The sequence below is a fragment of the Diabrotica undecimpunctata genome, chromosome 2 (assembly GCF_040954645.1).
Source record: "Diabrotica undecimpunctata isolate CICGRU chromosome 2, icDiaUnde3, whole genome shotgun sequence".
Lineage (NCBI taxonomy): Eukaryota > Metazoa > Arthropoda > Insecta > Coleoptera > Chrysomelidae > Diabrotica > Diabrotica undecimpunctata.
The window spans coordinates 89,478,457-89,496,127 of NC_092804.1; the positions used below are offsets into that span (position 1 = coordinate 89,478,457).

General features: G+C 36.2%; 1 protein-coding gene across 6 annotated transcripts in view; it reads left to right on the top strand.

Annotated features, from left to right (window-relative positions):
- LOC140434724 (uncharacterized) overlaps positions 1 to 17,671 on the top strand; it is an 814,516-nt gene that overhangs the window by 374,002 nt on the left and 422,843 nt on the right. Inside the window, exon 9 of one of the 6 annotated variants that reach the window (XR_011950077.1) lies at positions 10,330 to 10,682. The exons of the other annotated variants lie outside the window; for them this stretch is intronic. The gene's annotated coding sequence lies outside the window, so the exon portion shown is untranslated. Of the gene's footprint in view, positions 1 to 10,329; positions 10,683 to 17,671 lie in introns of those variants that run through there. 6 annotated transcript variants of the gene reach the window in all.

Here is a 17,671-nt window from a genome sequence, read left to right on the forward strand (position 1 = left end):
ATTGGGAATTCCTTCCTTATTGGGGCCCACCACAGAATCTCTCCAGGAACTCTATCGTATGCTTTCTCAATAATTCTATTAAGTAGACCTGTTAACCAGCTTGTCTCTGTCTCTCCTAATGCTTTCCACACTTCCAACTTCCATATGTTCCAACTGCTGGTCACCATTGCTGTTACTGTCTCTGTTAACTTAACTGGTTGTGAACAAATTCCCCTTCGTTGGCTCAGTGAAGATGTTCGTTCTGTTGTAATGGAAACACCAAATAATAGTAGCAGAGTTTATTGTTGAGACGTACACTATGGGTGTAGACCCGGGATTACTTTGAGTAGAGACTGATGAAGTTGATCGTTGAAGACTATATGTTCGTTGAGTGAATATTGATTGAATGCTTCTCTAGTCAAGAGATATTAGTTTTATATAAATTCTATTTGGGTCAATATTTTTCGCGTACCTAGCGTGATATGTGTATTTAATTTATGTAAATTGTTTAACTTTGTCAGTACTTTTGACTGATGTCCAAATTATTATTTATAATTGACCAAATGTGTATGTAACCTAATTAACTACGTGTGTGTATTTAATAACAAATAGATTCATTCGGTCTACTGGGTGATAAAATTATACTGTCCAATTTCGGATATGAATTCTGAAGATTTGATATACTGCGGAATCGGGCAATCTGGCCCAAGTGTCAATACTCAAAGTTTACATATAAGTATTACATAACATAGTAAAATTCAAACATGATAAATTATAAATAGTTTAAGAATAATCAATAATCTTCCAACCGTACCCTAGCTATCAATGTCCGACTCTATCTCTAGATTAAAATTAGGGCAATTGGATGAAAATGTGGAAAGTGGGATGTCAACTTGGGAAGTCGACCGTACATTGTTGTGCCGATTACTAACTAATACAGGTACTTCCTGTTCGTTAGTCTGAGTTTGTGGATTCCCTGAACGACATAGTCGTGCAACAGGACGGTACTTCCATAACGTGAGTATCCCAATTATTACCATTATAGTAATGATCCCGGTGGCCACAAAATAATGCCAATTAGATTCGTGAATCGATCGCCACTGCGTATGCGTCATTTCTTGTTCCAGACTCTCCTCCTCAAGTAACACATGACGTAGCTCTCCTCCTGGTATGTCAAGGTAGGTGTTTAGAGGCGTGTTAAACTTGCGGGGTGTCCTCGCCACCAGTTGGGCCACGGGAGTGATTGGCGACTTCAGGTAACTCGTCACTGCTCTGTCCACCCCACTGCTAGTGGGGAGTAAGGTAATATTTTTCGTTTGGGCGATACATTTGGGTGAAAGCTTCAGGAATGTGACTCGTTCCAGTACTCTTTCGCTCCGATTTCCATCGCAAATAATGGATATGTGTATCGTGACTGGCGTGATAACTAGCCAGAGGTTGGGAGTACCCATCTTACTCCATTGAGCTGTCTGTATTGTCCTGGCTACCACTGGACATGTGCTATTCTTAGATCGCTCATAAATTTCTTCTAGTATGCAGTTTGGTTGGGTATCCATGTTTCTTATAGCCGTTGGTGAGCACGCTATCTGCGCCTTTGTCAACAGTAAGCACCTTTCTCTATCTTCCGTGGTCAATTCGAAGTAGTGCAGTGTGTTATAATCTACGACCAGTAGATTCCTTGGGGCGACAAATGTGCGCAACACCGACCCCTCAACGTTAAGTGGTATGGCCGTGACTTTGAGCATGCTGTACTTATTTTTCCCTGTCACTATGAAGTAGCCGATGACTGTTATATATCTGTCGTCATGACTGACTTCTGTTTCTATAATGGGTTGTCGTCGTATTTCGACCCCTTGAGGCAGTATCTGCCCTGCTTTCCCTATTAATTTGGTTATTTCACCTGGTTTCACTATATCAATGAAGTGTCCGTGGTTATAGTGAAGGTTTAATATTCCCTCGTAAAATTGAGTATATTCGTTTATGAAGTCCATAACTTGTAATGCTATCGTTTGTATTCGTAACGTGCTATATTCGGTTTCTAGTTTTTGTGCTTTGTCTTCTACTTCGTTAAGTCCTTTAGATATTTCTTGTAGACCTGTGATTAGTGCTTTGTTAAACTTGTTCATTTGCTCGTTTATCCTGTTCTCTGTGTGATTGATTGATGTTATTGTTTCTAACATTATCTTCGCCTGGTGCTGTGATTCCTTTATTAGCTCCTTTTGGTTATTATCTAATGCTTCAATGTTACTGTAGGCTTCGTCATTGACTCCAAATACTGAGGTTAATATTGTTCCTAATATTCCTCTTCTTTCCCTTCCTTTTATTTCTACTGTCAGCCCCTCGCTTACTGACTCCGCCTTTCTTTGTCCTTCCTCCAATTTCTCTATTATATCCTTACAATTCACGATTTTTATCTCATGACACAGTTCTCGTACGCCTTGTATCATATTTCCTATTAGTTGGTGCTCTGTTCGAATTCTTCCCTTTTCGAGTAACACCTTTATTCGACATGTTCCCCGGTCTATGACGACCTCTCCAAGGTCTTCTGTGAAAAATCCTGGTACCGGATTATATATTTTATACGGTTCTGCCTTTATGGGTTTTAACATCGTTAAAAACATTATAGCTACTAGTATTTTCTTCTATCTTAGTGCTGCTGCCTTTTTCGGCTTTTCCTGTTTCTCTTCTTCCAGTCGTATTAGCTTATGTATGGGTCTTTTAGTCAGTTTCCCGTTTGCCTTTCTCACTGTTACTACTCTGGTTAATCCCTCCGCTCCAGGGTGTGTTTCTGTTACCCTCGCTAATGGCCATCTGCCTGGAGGTGTATCCTCTTCTTTAATTATAACTATTTCTTCTTCTTTTATGTTAGGGTGCGCCTTATGCCATCTTTTTCTCTGTTGTAATTGGTGCAGGTATTCCTGTTTCCAAATTTTCCAGAAGTCTCTTTTTATTTTCTCCACTAATCTCCACCTCGTCGGCATCTTCAAATAAGTCGTAAGCTCTTCTTCCCGATTTGGTGATATAATTTCTCTCCCTATAAGGAAGTGAGCTGGTGTCAGGGCTATTTTCCCTTCAGGGTCTTCTGATGACCCACATAATGGTCTCGAGTTCATACATGCTTCTATTTGTGCCAGCACCGTACTCAATTCTTCATATGTTAGAACTGTTTCCCCGATGATTCTTTTCAAGTGATATTTCATTATTCGCACTGCGCTCTCCCATAATCCTCCGAAATGTGGTGCATATGCAGGTATGACATGCCACTGGGTACCTAGTGCCCGTAATCCTTGTTTTATCTCGTCATCTATTTTTTGATTTTCTTTTTTCAACAAATTTGCTGTTCCTACGAATGTGGTTCCGTTATCGCTGTATACGTTGTTGCACTGTCCTCTGCGTGCCGTAAATCTCTTGAACGCTGCGATGAAAGCATCCGTAGACATATCGCTTACTACCTCAAGGTGTACTGCCTTCGTTGACAGACACACAAATACTGAGATGTAGCCCTTATAGCTTCTCTGTCCTCTGCCTCTCGTGGTACTTATTTTTATTGGCCCGGCATAATCTATCCCTGTGTTAGTAAAGGGATGACTCGGGTTCACTCTGTCTTTCGGTAGATCTCCCATTAATTGTTGTGCTGTTTGGCTTTTATACCTCCTGCACCTTAAACATTTTGCTAGATGATCTTTCACGGTTCTTCTGCCGTTGATTATCCAGTATTTCCTTTTTATGTACTGTAGTGTTTGTTGTAATCCGCTATGTAGATTTCTTGCGTGACTATCTGTTATAAGTAACTTTGTTAATGCACTATCCTTTGGCAAAATTATCGGATGTTTTTCTCCGTACTTTAGATTCGTGTGTCTCAGTCTTCCGGTGACTCTTAGAATTCCTTGTCTATCCAGGAATGGTACCAATGACGCTAATTTATTTTTCTTGTCTAATTGCTGTTTCTTCTCCAGCTTATTTATTTCTGGTTTGAAGTAGGCGTGCTGTGTGTGCTTTATCACCTTTAATAGCGTTTCCTCTAATTCTTGGACTGTAATCTGACTTTGTCCATTGTCCTTCTTTTTTCTGCATTTGTCTGCAAATCTCCTACAATATGAAAGTACTCTTCTCATTCTTTCTAAATTTGAGAATCTCTCGCATATGTCTTCCTTTATCGTTGTCGTGTGCACCGTTATTTTCGTTTTGACTTCCTCCTCATTTGTCTCTGGTATTTCTTCTGATTCCTGAGTTAAAGTTTTGTTACTAGTCAGCCAAGTTGGTCCCTTCCACCATAGCTCTGCTTCTAATAATTCTGATGCGGTACTTCCACGTGAGAGGATGTCCGCTGGATTTTCCTTTGTATCTACCTTATGCCAATTTTTCGGTCCTATAACGCGTCTTATTTCCTCTACTCTGTTGGCGACGAACATTTTCCACCTTTTTGATGATCCCCTTATCCAAGCCAGGGTTATCGTTGAGTCCGACCATGCATATACCTCAATGTTTTCCCTGTTCAATGCTTGTAGGGTTTTCTTCATTAAATTTGCTAGTAGTACCGCGGCACACAGCTCGAGCCTCGGTAACGTCGTTTTCCCTTTCAATGGTGCGACTTTCGATTTTGCTATCATTAGATTCGTTTTAATTTCTGGGCCTAATACCCTTGAGTAGATTACCGCTCCATATCCTTTCATAGACGCATCTGCAAATCCATGCAGTTCTACTCTGTTTATCTTGCTTAAGTTGTTCCACCTGGGCAATGTTATTTTCTCCAGATTTACTAATTGCGCCTGGTATGTATTCCACCTGCTTTGTTGGTTGCTAGTTAATTCTTTATCCCAACTGGTCTTTTGCTCCCATAATTCCTGTATGAACATTTTCGCCTGAATTACTACAGGTGCTATCCATCCCAGTGGGTCGTATAGTTTTGCTACTTCTGACAGTACGTGTCTTTTCGTTATTTTCTTTGCCGTCGTTATCCCTATTTTGAATGTGATTATATCCTCTTTAGGTGACCAGTGTATTCCTAACGTTTTCCGTACTTCTTCTTGTTTGAATGCCTTCGAGTCTACGTTCCTCATATCCTCCGGTACGTTCTCCATTATTTTTTCTTCGTTGCTCAACCATTTTCTAAGAGTGAAACCTCCTTTTCTGAACAGTTGTATTAATTCCTTTTGGGCTGTTTCTGCTTCCTGCACTGTCTCAGCTCCTCCTAGTATATCGTCTACATACATGTTTTCTTTTACAATTTTCGATGCCAACGGGAACCTCGCTCCTTCGTCTTCTTGTAATTGTTGTATTGTTCTTAACGCTAAAAAGGGTGCTGCGGCCGTGCCGTATGTCACCGTCGTTAAGTTATACTCTTGTATGTGGTCCTTTGTGTCCTTTCTCCACAAAATTTTTTGATATTTTTGGTCTTCTTCTGCCATTCTGATTTGTCTAAACATTTTTTCCAGATCCGCTGAGTATGCTACCTTATTGGATCTCCATCGTAATAGTATATTTGTCAAGTCTTGTTGTAATTTCGGCCCTGTGTGCATAATATCATTCAGGCTTACTGCCGATGAGCTTTTGCTTGATGCGTCAAACACGGCTCTTATTTTCGTTGTAGTACTGTCCTCTTTTCTCACTGGATGATGAGGTAAGTAGTACCCATCTCCCTGGTTTTCTGCTATTACCATATGACCTTGGTTTTCATAATCTTCCATGAATTGTCTGTAATTCGCTTCTAACTGTTTGTCTTTTGCAAACTTCCTTTCTAGTTGCATCAATCTGGCGAATGCTTGCTGTTTAGATTCTCCTAACTTTGCGACGTCTTCCCTAAACGGAATTTTTACTTCGTATCTCCCTTCTTCATTCCTTTTTACAGTCTGTCGATACAGTTCTTCACATTCTTGTTCTTCCACTGAGAAACTTGTATCCTGATTTACTTCTTCTAATTCCCAGAAGTTCTTTATTTGTACGTCCATTTCTTGTCTTGATATCATACAGCATACTTCTGCTTTTATATTCTCCCTTTCTCGTGCTATTCCCGAAACTATCCATCCTAGTTTGGTGTTTTGACTCAGGAGTCCATTACTTATTCTGTGCATCCCTTCTGTCAATATGTAACTGTATTCTTTTACTCCTAGTAGTAAGTCTATCTTCCCTACCTTGTAATATCTTGGATCTGCCAGTATTACATTTTTCTCGTTATAGTCCGGTAGAATTATATCCTTTTCCGGTAAATTCCTTGTTATCTTCGGTAGTACTAGTGCTTCTATTTCCATCTCGAAGTCACTTTCGTAATGAGTTTCGATTAAAAGTTTCATACTCCAGTTGGCTGTTTTTTCTCCTGACGAGCCTATCCCGGATATGGTCGCCTGTATGGGCTTCCTTGTTGTTCCTAGCGTCGTCGCAGCTTGTTCCGTTATAAATGCGCATTGTGACCCTTGGTTAGTGCTCTCATTATGTGTGAATCTCCTTTCGCATCTCTTATGCGTACCACAGCTGTCGCTAGTAATGCTTCACCTTCCTTATGGCTTGCACAGTTTACTGAATTCTGCCCTCTTTGCTGGTCGTTGCTATTCCTAGGCCCATTGGTATCTTGTGTATTTTCTCGCCTTCCGTTATTTTGTTCTCTGGCGTTGTATGGATTATTATTTCCTCCTCTGTACCTATCAGCTTGGTACCCGTTTCTTCTATTGTTTGAATCTCTTCCATTTCTTTCTTGTGTTTGTTCTCGTTTCGTTTCATTGGAGTTTCTTTTGTTGCTTGTGTTTCCTTTTTCATAATGCAACATATGGTGGTGGTCTCCGCCACAGTGTCTGCACCTATATTGTGAATAACATTGTTTTTCTTTTTTATGTGCTAGGCAGTTTGTACACAATCCTTTTTCTTTTATCATCCTGTTCCGGTCTCTTACATTGAGTTCCTGAAATTCTCTGCAGTTCGGTACTCCGTGATCTCCGTTGCATATCACGCAATGTGTTCTTGGTTTCCTAAGAGATCCTCCTTGCTTCTCTTGTCTTTTTTCTGACTCCAGCAGTTCCAGTGTCTGAAATCTTCGCTGTAGGAATGTTTGTGTCGATTTGTACGTCGGTATCTCTCTACTGTCTCCAATGTGGTTTTCGTACAGCCTCCTAGTTTCATTGTCCCATTTCGTTATGATAATTCGGGCTATCAATGGGCTCCACGCTTCCGTGTCTGTTCCTAACCCTCCTATGGCTTCCAGACTTTCGTGGAAGGTGTCATGTAGTGATTTCAATGCTCTAGCAGAAGATTCCTTTACTTCCTGCGCTAGTAGCATCCTGTCTATTAATTTAAACAATATCATCCTTGGGTTCTCATACCTATCTTTTAGCATGTTCCAGGCCACTTCGTAGTTGGCCTCGGATATGTTTAAGTGTTGTATCATTCTGTTGGCTTCCCCTCTTACTTGAGTTTTTAGGTACTGCATTTTTTCTGCGTTTGATAACTGGTCGTTTTCATGTATTACTTTAGTAAACAGATCGTGGAAAGTTCTCCACGTTTCATATCTGCCTTCATACACAGGGATTTTTACCTGCGGCAATGTCACACCGTCCCTCCTCTGTGTGCTTTCTAGCCGTTGCATTCCTGGCCTTATTTTCTTTAAAACTTCCCTGACTTTCCTCTTTAGATGATTTATTCTCTCTACTTCTCCAATATCTGTAGCGTCCAGTTCCTCATTTACTGCTGCTTCAATCATTAGTGTATTCACCTTTTCCATGTATTCTCTTAACTCTGACTGCAATTCTTCATCCTCCTGCAAGTCTTGTTCATTTTCTGGCCGTAATAATTCCTCGATTCTTTGTTTTCTTATCTGTATCTCCTTTACTTTCGGTGCTTTTCCTCTTTTCAGCACCCTTCCATATTCTTCCAACAGGGTTTTCCCCTCAATGTATGTCTTAAATACCTGATCATAGTATTTTGTTTCAAAATATTTTTCTTTCATTATACCCCCTTCTAGCAGCTTTTCGTGGTTATTTAAAAATTTTGCCCAATATTCTTCTAATTTTTCCTGTCTATCCCGGATGTATTGTTGATTTTTCCGAGATTGGGAATCCTTTTTTGTATTTGAAACAAGTTTCACTATTTCTGTTCCTATTTCCGCTTGCTTAACGTATAGACTCTCCATGATTATTTTAAAATTTTTACATTCAGCGGTAAATATATTAGACAATACTAAATGTACGTTATGTATTAAATAAGTATACCTGTATTATAACACTTTCTTTTCTATCGGAATGTGCAATTTAGCGAAATATGAGTTTGACCTTGCCTGCTGTGCTATTCTTTGCATTGAGGTAGGTCAAGATGTAATCCACACACTCTTATAATGATATATATACATATATATATATATATATATATATATATATATATATATATATATATATATATATATATATATATATATATATATATATATATATATTGTTATCAAAATAAATGAAATTATTTGCTACGTAATTATTTTAATTTTTCGAAATAAAATATTTAATTGTAATTAAAAGCAAGCTATATGTATGAACGTTTCTTTTTTCAAATTGTCATACAAAATTACTGTTTAGTTAATTATAGTTGTGAATGACGTTTATTTTTGTTTTATCAATTCTCTGTATTATTTAAATGGTATGCATTCTAAAGTACATTATTATACGATTGATAGAGTGGAGATTGTTGTTCTAAATTGTTAAATTGTAATAAAAAAAAACTTGTTAAATTGTAAGATTGTAAAAGTTGGAAGATTTTGTAATTATTCAAAAACTTACGGTTTTTTGTGTTCTTAGACGTTGAGGATCCCTCGCTTCTGGTGGGTTCTGCAATCGGTCCTGTCCTTTGGCTGCTCTGCGGCTCTAGTTTGGCTCTCGGCTTTGGTACTGCTCTCGGCTCTAATATGGCTCTCGGCTTCGGTACTGCTCTCGGCTCTAGTATGGCTCTCGGCTTTGGTACTGCTCTCGGCTCTAGTATGGCTCTCGGCTTTGGTACTGCTCTCGGCTCTAGTATGGCTCTCGGCTTTGGTACTGCTCTCGGCTCTAATATGGCTCTCGGCTTTGGTACTGCTCTCGGCTCTAGTATGGCTCTCGGCTTTGGTACTGCTCTCGGCTCTAGTATGGCTCTCGGCTTTGGTACTGCTCTCGGCTCTGGTACCGCTCTCGGCTCTAGTATGGCTCTCGGCTTTGGTACCGCTCTCGGCTCTAGTATGTCTCTCGGCTTTGGTATTGCTCTCGGCTCTAGTATGGCTCTCGGCTTTGGTACTGCTCTCGGCTCTGGTACCGCTCTCGGCTCTAGTATGGCTCTCGGCTTTGGTACCGCTCTCGGCTCTAGTATGTCTCTCGGCTTTGGTATTGCTCTCGGCTCTGGTACTGCTCTCGGCTCTAGTATGGCTCTTGGCTTTGGTACTGCTCTCGTTCTCCCGGGTCTAGTGGTCTCTCTCTGCTACTGAGGGTGTTGCTGGCGTGGACTGTATAGGCTCTCTCAAACTTCCTTGAAGTATTCTGTTTCTCGATAGGACCATGAACAAATTCCCCTTCGTTGGCTCAGTGAAGATGTTCGTTCTGTTGTAATGGAAACACCAAATAATAGTAGCAGAGTTTATTGTTGAGACGTACACTATGGGTGTAGACCCGGGATTACTTTGAGTAGAGACTGATGAAGTTGATCGTTGAAGACTATATGTTCGTTGAGTGAATATTGATTGAATGCTTCTCTAGTCAAGAGATATTAGTTTTATATAAATTCTATTTGGGTCAATATTTTTCGCGTACCTAGCGTGATATGTGTATTTAATTTATGTAAATTGTTTAACTTTGTCAGTACTTTTGACTGATGTCCAAATTATTATTTATAATTGACCAAATGTGTATGTAACCTAATTAACTACGTGTGTGTATTTAATAACAAATAGATTCATTCGGTCTACTGGGTGATAAAATTATACTGTCCAATTTCGGATATGAATTCTGAAGATTTGATATTGGACAGGTTGTCTATCAAATTCTTCATTTATTAACCTATTAACTTTTCATTATAACATGACAGACTTAAAAATTAATAGTAGAATCACTTTATTTGTCGATGATATAAGTGTTATCTGGAGTAGTTTAGATTAATTTGCTAATTCTACAATTTTCCATAAGTAGGGATCTCGTTAATATTAAGTCTTGCCCTGACTCGAATGGGCTTTGTTTTAACACTGATAAAACTGTAACTATGTCGTTTAGAGTAATTTTACAACCTCTAATGCTTAACAATAGTCTAATAAATATCGCAAGTTCAATTAAGTTTTTGGGACTTTTTATTGACGATACCCTAGATTTTACTTTAAGACATATAAAATATTTATTAATCCTGCTCTATTAATTTTAGAATTCATTTACTTAATTCACAAACACATTAATACTTTAATAGAAGGTGCTATTTCCAACAAGAAATGTAAATTCTGCAGTTTATTTGACATGATCAGCTTCGGACTTAACAAAAAATTCCATCAATCACAATGCCAGAAAATTGTGCAATAATCTATCTGCATACATAACGGTTTATATATCTGTAACGATATATATTACATTGGGAAATGCAACAATGCTCTTTTCTAAAAATGAACTATTCAGTAGCGCAATTTTTGAACAAACTTTAGACTTTTAGTATTTTTTATGTAGATAGTACTTTAAGATAATTTTAAGTTATTGTATAATTACTGAATAAAACATTGAATTGTCTTTCTGTTGTTTTAATTTCCTACATTTTAAATTTGTAATATTAACCAGTATAGGTTATCTGTACCTTTTATTCAAAATTCCCGCAAAATTTCTAGTTTGAAATTCCCGCGTAACTATATTTTGTCAATTTAGTTGCCTTTCCAATTAAGAGATGGCGTTCATTCGATCCGAAAGATCAACATGGTCGTGGAACGTCTAGTGCTTCAGATCACAATTATTTTCTGTTCTGTGCCTCCAGTTCACAAATACAATAACAAAAAGCCGTGAGAAATGCACTGGCAATATTGCAATATTTTGCCAACCGATATTTCACTCAAAGTCTAAATTTATTAGAATCTATAGGGAGAGTGGCATGGGGAGTTTGCGGAATGGTTGGACATTTAAAAGTTACTAGAATATCATAATTTCATTCTTATCGCAAAAAAACTTTTAACTTTTAAATAGTTAACCAGTAGCCCCTTTTATTGACTCCAACCCATCCAAAACATTTATATATTTTTTCCAAACGAGTCACAAGTACTTCTTTTTTCTTATATATATATATATATATATATATATATATATATATATATATATATATATATATATATATATATATATATATAGATATAGTATACTCCCTCTATAACGAACACGGTTATTACGAGGTTTCGCTTATAACGAGATACATTAGATGTCCCGTGAAATTTCTATTGAACTATAACTGTCTATAGCGAGGCAAATTTGGTTATAACGAGAGATATATTATAAATAAGATCCAAAAACGTGTTTTTTTACTTTTTTAGTCCGGTCGTGGCTATAAATAAATACCTTTTCAAACAGCCCCTCAATAAACTTAACTGCAGCCCGCAATAAACTTCTTTACAATGAATAAATACAACTGTTTCACATCTTTAGAAAATATATGATAGAATGATACTGGACCATTTAAAGCAGTTAAAAATGACAGAGTTCTTAAAATTGCAGAAGCAATAGTTTATGTTATCCTTGAAAATACGATTTATACATTATGTAGTTGGAAAAAAATTTAAGTACAGCTGTTTTGTTCTAACGTATATCATTGATAATAAAAGTAAACAACTCTTTTATGTTTTAATATATTTCATTGACAATAAAAGTAAATAAACTTTTTTCAAAAACGCCATTCAAACAATATTTATTAGCATCTTATATTGCTCCGAATGGCTTCACTATGGGAAGTTAATGGTTTAGAAAACTACAGATTCATATGTATGCACAGTATGATTGTCTGATATAACGAGATCGGCTTATAACGAGGTAATTAGTCTGTCATTTTAGTTCTCGTTATAGAGGGAGTCTACTGTATATATATATATATATATATATATATATATATATATATATATATATATATATATATATATATATATATATATATATATATGCATATATAGATGTATATATATATATATATATATATATATATATATATATATATATATATATATATAATGTTATATGCATTGTACCAACCAATGTTCCTTATCACGACGATTCCCAGGGTGTGAAGTTTCAACTTCCAACTACCAGAGCCGATAAGGATCCCTGTACATGCAGTACAAGCAGAGACAGCGGGACCCAGGGTTTTTACACGTTACCACTGAGTCAGCAGTTACTAATATTATAAAATCACTTGGCGCTCTTTATTTTTGTTCAATATATTTAAGTTTTTAAGTCCAATAATTGCTAATTGTATTTTCGAAATAAAATTATTTTTTAAAAAGTCAAAAAGGTGTTTCGTGGTATAAAATATATGTATATGAAATGAAATGTCGATAGCAATTAAGGTGGTATGTCACAATGTTAAAATTTATATACTTTTTAGGTACAGTTATCGTATTGTATTTATATTTATATACTATTTCAAAACAAATCTTCAACTTATGATTATGTACGTAAACTGTACACTTTCTATTTTAATGATATCTAGTTAAAATTTCCAAGGAACGCAGTAATTTCTTTATAACTGTACTTAAATGAATCCATGTCATAACTTACGTGGTAACGTGCCTAAAAATTGTTATTGTGTAATAATTTTTGAACTTAGGTACAACATAACCACGTTAAATGATTAACTATCCAAAAACCTTTATTTTAAGTAAATGTTCGTTATCCATACTGCCGTAATTTTTAAATTAACTGTACCTAAAGATAAAATTACAATTAAAAGCTGCAAACTAGGGATTTTGTTGATGTTACCGTTATAAGTTGAGAAATTAGTTCGGCTATCACGTAATAGATGGGAAAATAAGTTCACGTGTCATTTAGTAGAAAACAGCAGTGATGTTTTAATAAGCGACAAATGCGTGTTTGCCGAATTTAAGAAAAATCTGCAAAACATTGAAACCTAGTTTTGTGGTTATGCCAATTGTCCATTTGTTATGCAGTAACCATGGTAATACGAATCACGTGGTTTTGTTTAGCAAAGCGGCCCTTTGCAGTTAATATTTTGCCTTCGTTTGACTTTCGATTATCAATCATGATTGCATAACGTCACAGTGTTTTAAAAATACAAGTATACCATTTTTATCCTTGGCACCCTGACGTTATATAATCGTGATTGAAAGTCAAACTATGGTCAGTAAAGTTTACTGGGGGATAATACTGGTTTTTACATAATACATAAATTACATAAGCTCTAGCATGTCACGTGGGGCTTATCTAAAAACAATTCCAGTTTTATTCACGTTTTGGCAAATTTAATTTTTATAGACAAAACAATATAATGTAATCATTGATTAAATTTTGTCAATTATTTATTTCCGTAAATGAAAAAGATTATTGAAATTTACTTGAGTCATAATTAGAAATCAGATGAAAATCTGAAATTTTCTGAGGAAAAAACTTCCACTGTTAACATTCGATATGAAAAAAATTGTTATTGTAATGACGCTGTTTTTCAACTGACTAACGTATTTTAGATTTCTTAGAAATACTGTTCTTATAAATAAATGGTCTAATTACCAAAATTTCTTTTTTGTTTTTGTACCTCCTTGTCAAACAATTCCAAATTTCTTTATCAGTATGGAATAAATATTTTTGGGCAGATAAAGAATTCAGAATTGTCGTAAATATTTCCAAATAAATGAACGTTTTGTGTATATGTAGTAGGATAAAAAATGTCAAGTAATTAATATGTTTACTTTAAAAAATCCCTAGTCAGCACATCCGGCTAAGTGCTGGTGTAAGATAATTAAATTTTACGACCTTTTTCGTCTGAGAATGGATTGAGTATCATATATCATATTAATAATATGTATTAGAATTGCATACATATAGTTAGTCGAATTTTTACCACCAGAGCAAGCTGTATTAAAATTAAACCACACTTGTGTAATTTAATACAAAAGTAAGTTTTTTGTACTTAAACTTTAATTTTGTATTATTTTGAACCCCGCATCTTTCGCGAAAAATAACTGCGGGATGTGACAGGACTTATATACGGGAAGTTAGTCGTTTTCGCTTATTTTAGTGCAAACTTTTTTCCGGTAAATAATTTTGTTTTTGCCGTGAGGGTCGGCCAAAGTTAACCTCGGAAAATAAAATCAGATAGAAACGGTAGTTCGTATAGTGCATTTACGAAAATTGCTAATGTTTTGGACAGTTTGTTAGCTTTACGTGTAAGTCTTACAAGTAAACTACAATGAGCTTTATGGAGTGGAAAGTGCGGCACTTGAAGCTTCCGAAGAAGAGTTAATCAGTTAGATGCATGCAACGGATAAATACAGTGCAAGGTACTTTGAGGCATCAAGTGTAAAAGGTAAGCGCAAATTTAAATTACCTCCAATCGAGTTGAAAAATTATTTAGAGTTTGTAGCCTAGATTTGGCAGAGAGGATCTCCAGATTGAAGTTTATGTTAGAGAGCTCTTAAAGTTAATTTTGAGTCGAGTTTCTAGTAGTCCTTGTAATATTTCTGCTCTTTATGATATGATTGAGAGTCAACTTCGTTCACTTGAGACCTTAGACAAAACCTGCTGACAAGTTTGCGGCGATATTGTATCCTCTTATTGAGTCACGTTTGCCAGAACATATGATTCGACTATTACATCTTGTTTCCGTGTCCATGGAAAATATCGGAGAAACTGCAGAAGTTGCAACTTTAGAAACAAGATTGAGCGGGCTAATGAGCTTTTTACAGAGTGAATTTCAAAATAAAGAAGAAATTGATTAAGCAACGGAAGGTTTTGGTTTACCGACTGAAAATAAATATAAATTCAATAGCCTTGTTGCTAAGAAAAATGTAAAATTACCTAAGCAAGGAACTGATCGGCCCTTAGCGACCGCTGCTGGGTTAATAAATTATGAAGTTTACGGAAAGTAACTGCGGAACGTTCCACACGTAACAATAAATACATAAATCCGTAAAAAGCAGTTATAAAAAAAACTATTGAGCTTTTCTATCATTCGAGTCTAGAGTTCTTCATCTCGCTTAATTTTTTCAATAAACAGGGTCTCTGTAAGTAAAGGGGCTAGGAGAGTTCGAGCGCAAAACAGCGTCATTTTCCCATGTAAATCTCCATAAGAAAATCCAAGGTCCATTCTGGTCATTTTTGACGCTTTTCGAAGTGGAGGCGCGACCGCTCGTCGGATCGCGACGTATGAGGTGTCAAACGAACGGGAAGGGGACGGGGAACACGTAGAGGGAAAAAACAAAGATGGCGGCATAGTCAAAACGGCACTATAACGTATCTCCGGATCTATTGGTCCGATTGCAACGTATGAGGTGTCAAACGAACGGGAAGGGGACGGGGAACACGTAGAGGGAAAAAACAAAGATGGCGGCATAGTCAAAACGGCACTATAACGTATCTCCGGATCTATTGGTCCGATTGCAACGTATCAGGCGTCAAATGAAAGAGGAGGGGGTAATGAATACATGAAGATGAAAAACAAGCAACAAAATCAATGCCAAAACGGCACTATAACGTATCTCAGGGTCTATTGGTCCGATTGCAACGTATGAAGCGTTAAACGAAAGGTGAGAGAATAATGTATACATCAAGATGAAAACATGAAACAAAATCAATGCCAAAACGACACTATAACGTATCTTCGGGTCTATTGGTCCGATTGCAACGTATAAGGCGTCAAATGAAAGAGGAGGGGGTAACGAATACATTGAGATGAAAAACAAGCAACAAAATCAATGCCAAAATGGCACTATAACGTATCTTAGGGTCTATTAACCCGATTACTACGTATGAGGTATCAAATGAAGATAACGTACAGCAGCGGCTTTCGCTGGAAATAAAACGAATGGGAACGTTTACCATTCTTACACTATGACCAAACCAACATTCATCCACTCTATAATCTTCACAGTAACGCATGAAAAGTAACGAGCTGCATACTATATTTTTTACATACTACATAAAAAATGTTAGCAAGGACATTCAAGCAATAAGTAATGCTTAAATGTAATAAGTAATGGGTAAATGTAATAAGTAATAAACTGCTGTTAGTATCTAAGCAAAGGAATGATAGTAAGTTAACGAATATAGAGCCATGTATAAAAATGATTAAAAGCATGCCATGAAAGGAACGTAGTCAATTCGGTTCAAACAAACATTTGTTGAAAAACAAAAATTTATTCTTAACGGCAGTCACCAACGTGAAGGTACGACTACACGACCGCCGGGAGAGGTTATGTTAGTATGGGACAAACAGTTAGTATGAATGAAGTCATTTACATAATATGATAATTTATTTAATAATTATACTTAACTTATTAAGATCAGCACATAATTTAACATGGTTTAGAAGACATCTTTTATTGATGGACATCTTTTATGTTAAGACATCGACACTTTGGTGTAAATTCATTAGTTACTATGTTGTATAGCGTTCAATTGAATTATTGGGGGCTAATAACTCTAGGTTATCTTTAAAAATAGGAAATTCTCTGACTCCTGTTTTGGGACATTCTATCGAAAAACAAACTTAAAACTAAATCAAAGAAGGCCGTTACGTTATCGATTGTCTTAGGAGGCTGCACGAACACATAGCTGTGGAGTTAACCAGATCGGTTCATTAATTTGCCAGTGGTCCATGATATCTTTTTAGTGGTCATATCTAAACATCTTTTTTAAATGTGCTAATCTTAAGTATCGTGATTTAGAAATAATATTTAGAAAATTAAGATCTATTACAATTATCATATAATATCAAAAACGAAAAGCGAAATGAAATGATGAAATAATGACTAATAAATTCTGAATCAGATATATTTTAAGTTGTAATAAATAAACCACGTTATAAAAACGACAATATACAATTTGCATCCATCTTAAAGTCAATCATCAAGGATAAATGTTAAAATATGACTATTGATATATTAGATATATTACTTTGCGTTAAATCTAATCAGCATCCATATTAGAATCAATTAAATCATGCCCCCACGGAAGTGTATCATATGACTCCGGAAGGTGATGTCTTTTATCATCATTGGGGCTTAGCGCAATCTTGCTTTGTGTTATGGTATATACATGGTGCTTATCTGAGCGTATTAGATTCTGTGAAGCATACACCTCTTTTAAGTTATCCAAACACTCTACATAGTCCTCAAACGTAATTTTCGTGTTCACCACAGATTTCTTTACACCCTTCGCCTTCTTTGTTAACCTAAAATTTTTAATAATTACTTCAATTTCTTCATCCTCATATTCTTCGTCTTTCAACTCTTTACGTTTTTCTTTTAGCTCATCTTCAGTGGCAGCTACTTTTACCGTGTACAATTTTGCTCGAAGACCTATGTAGTCAGTCATAATGCGACCTTTATTCTCATCTTTCATCATGCCCAACACCTTCTTGTTAACCTGAGGGATACCATAAATATTGTCTTTACGATAGTCTGAGGTATCAAAATATTTGTAGCAATCTTCTTTCATAGCCTCATATGGGTCTTGTTCGCGTATTTCCACGATTACACTATCGGTATCAGTATAGCAAGTTGTAAAGTTTTCTC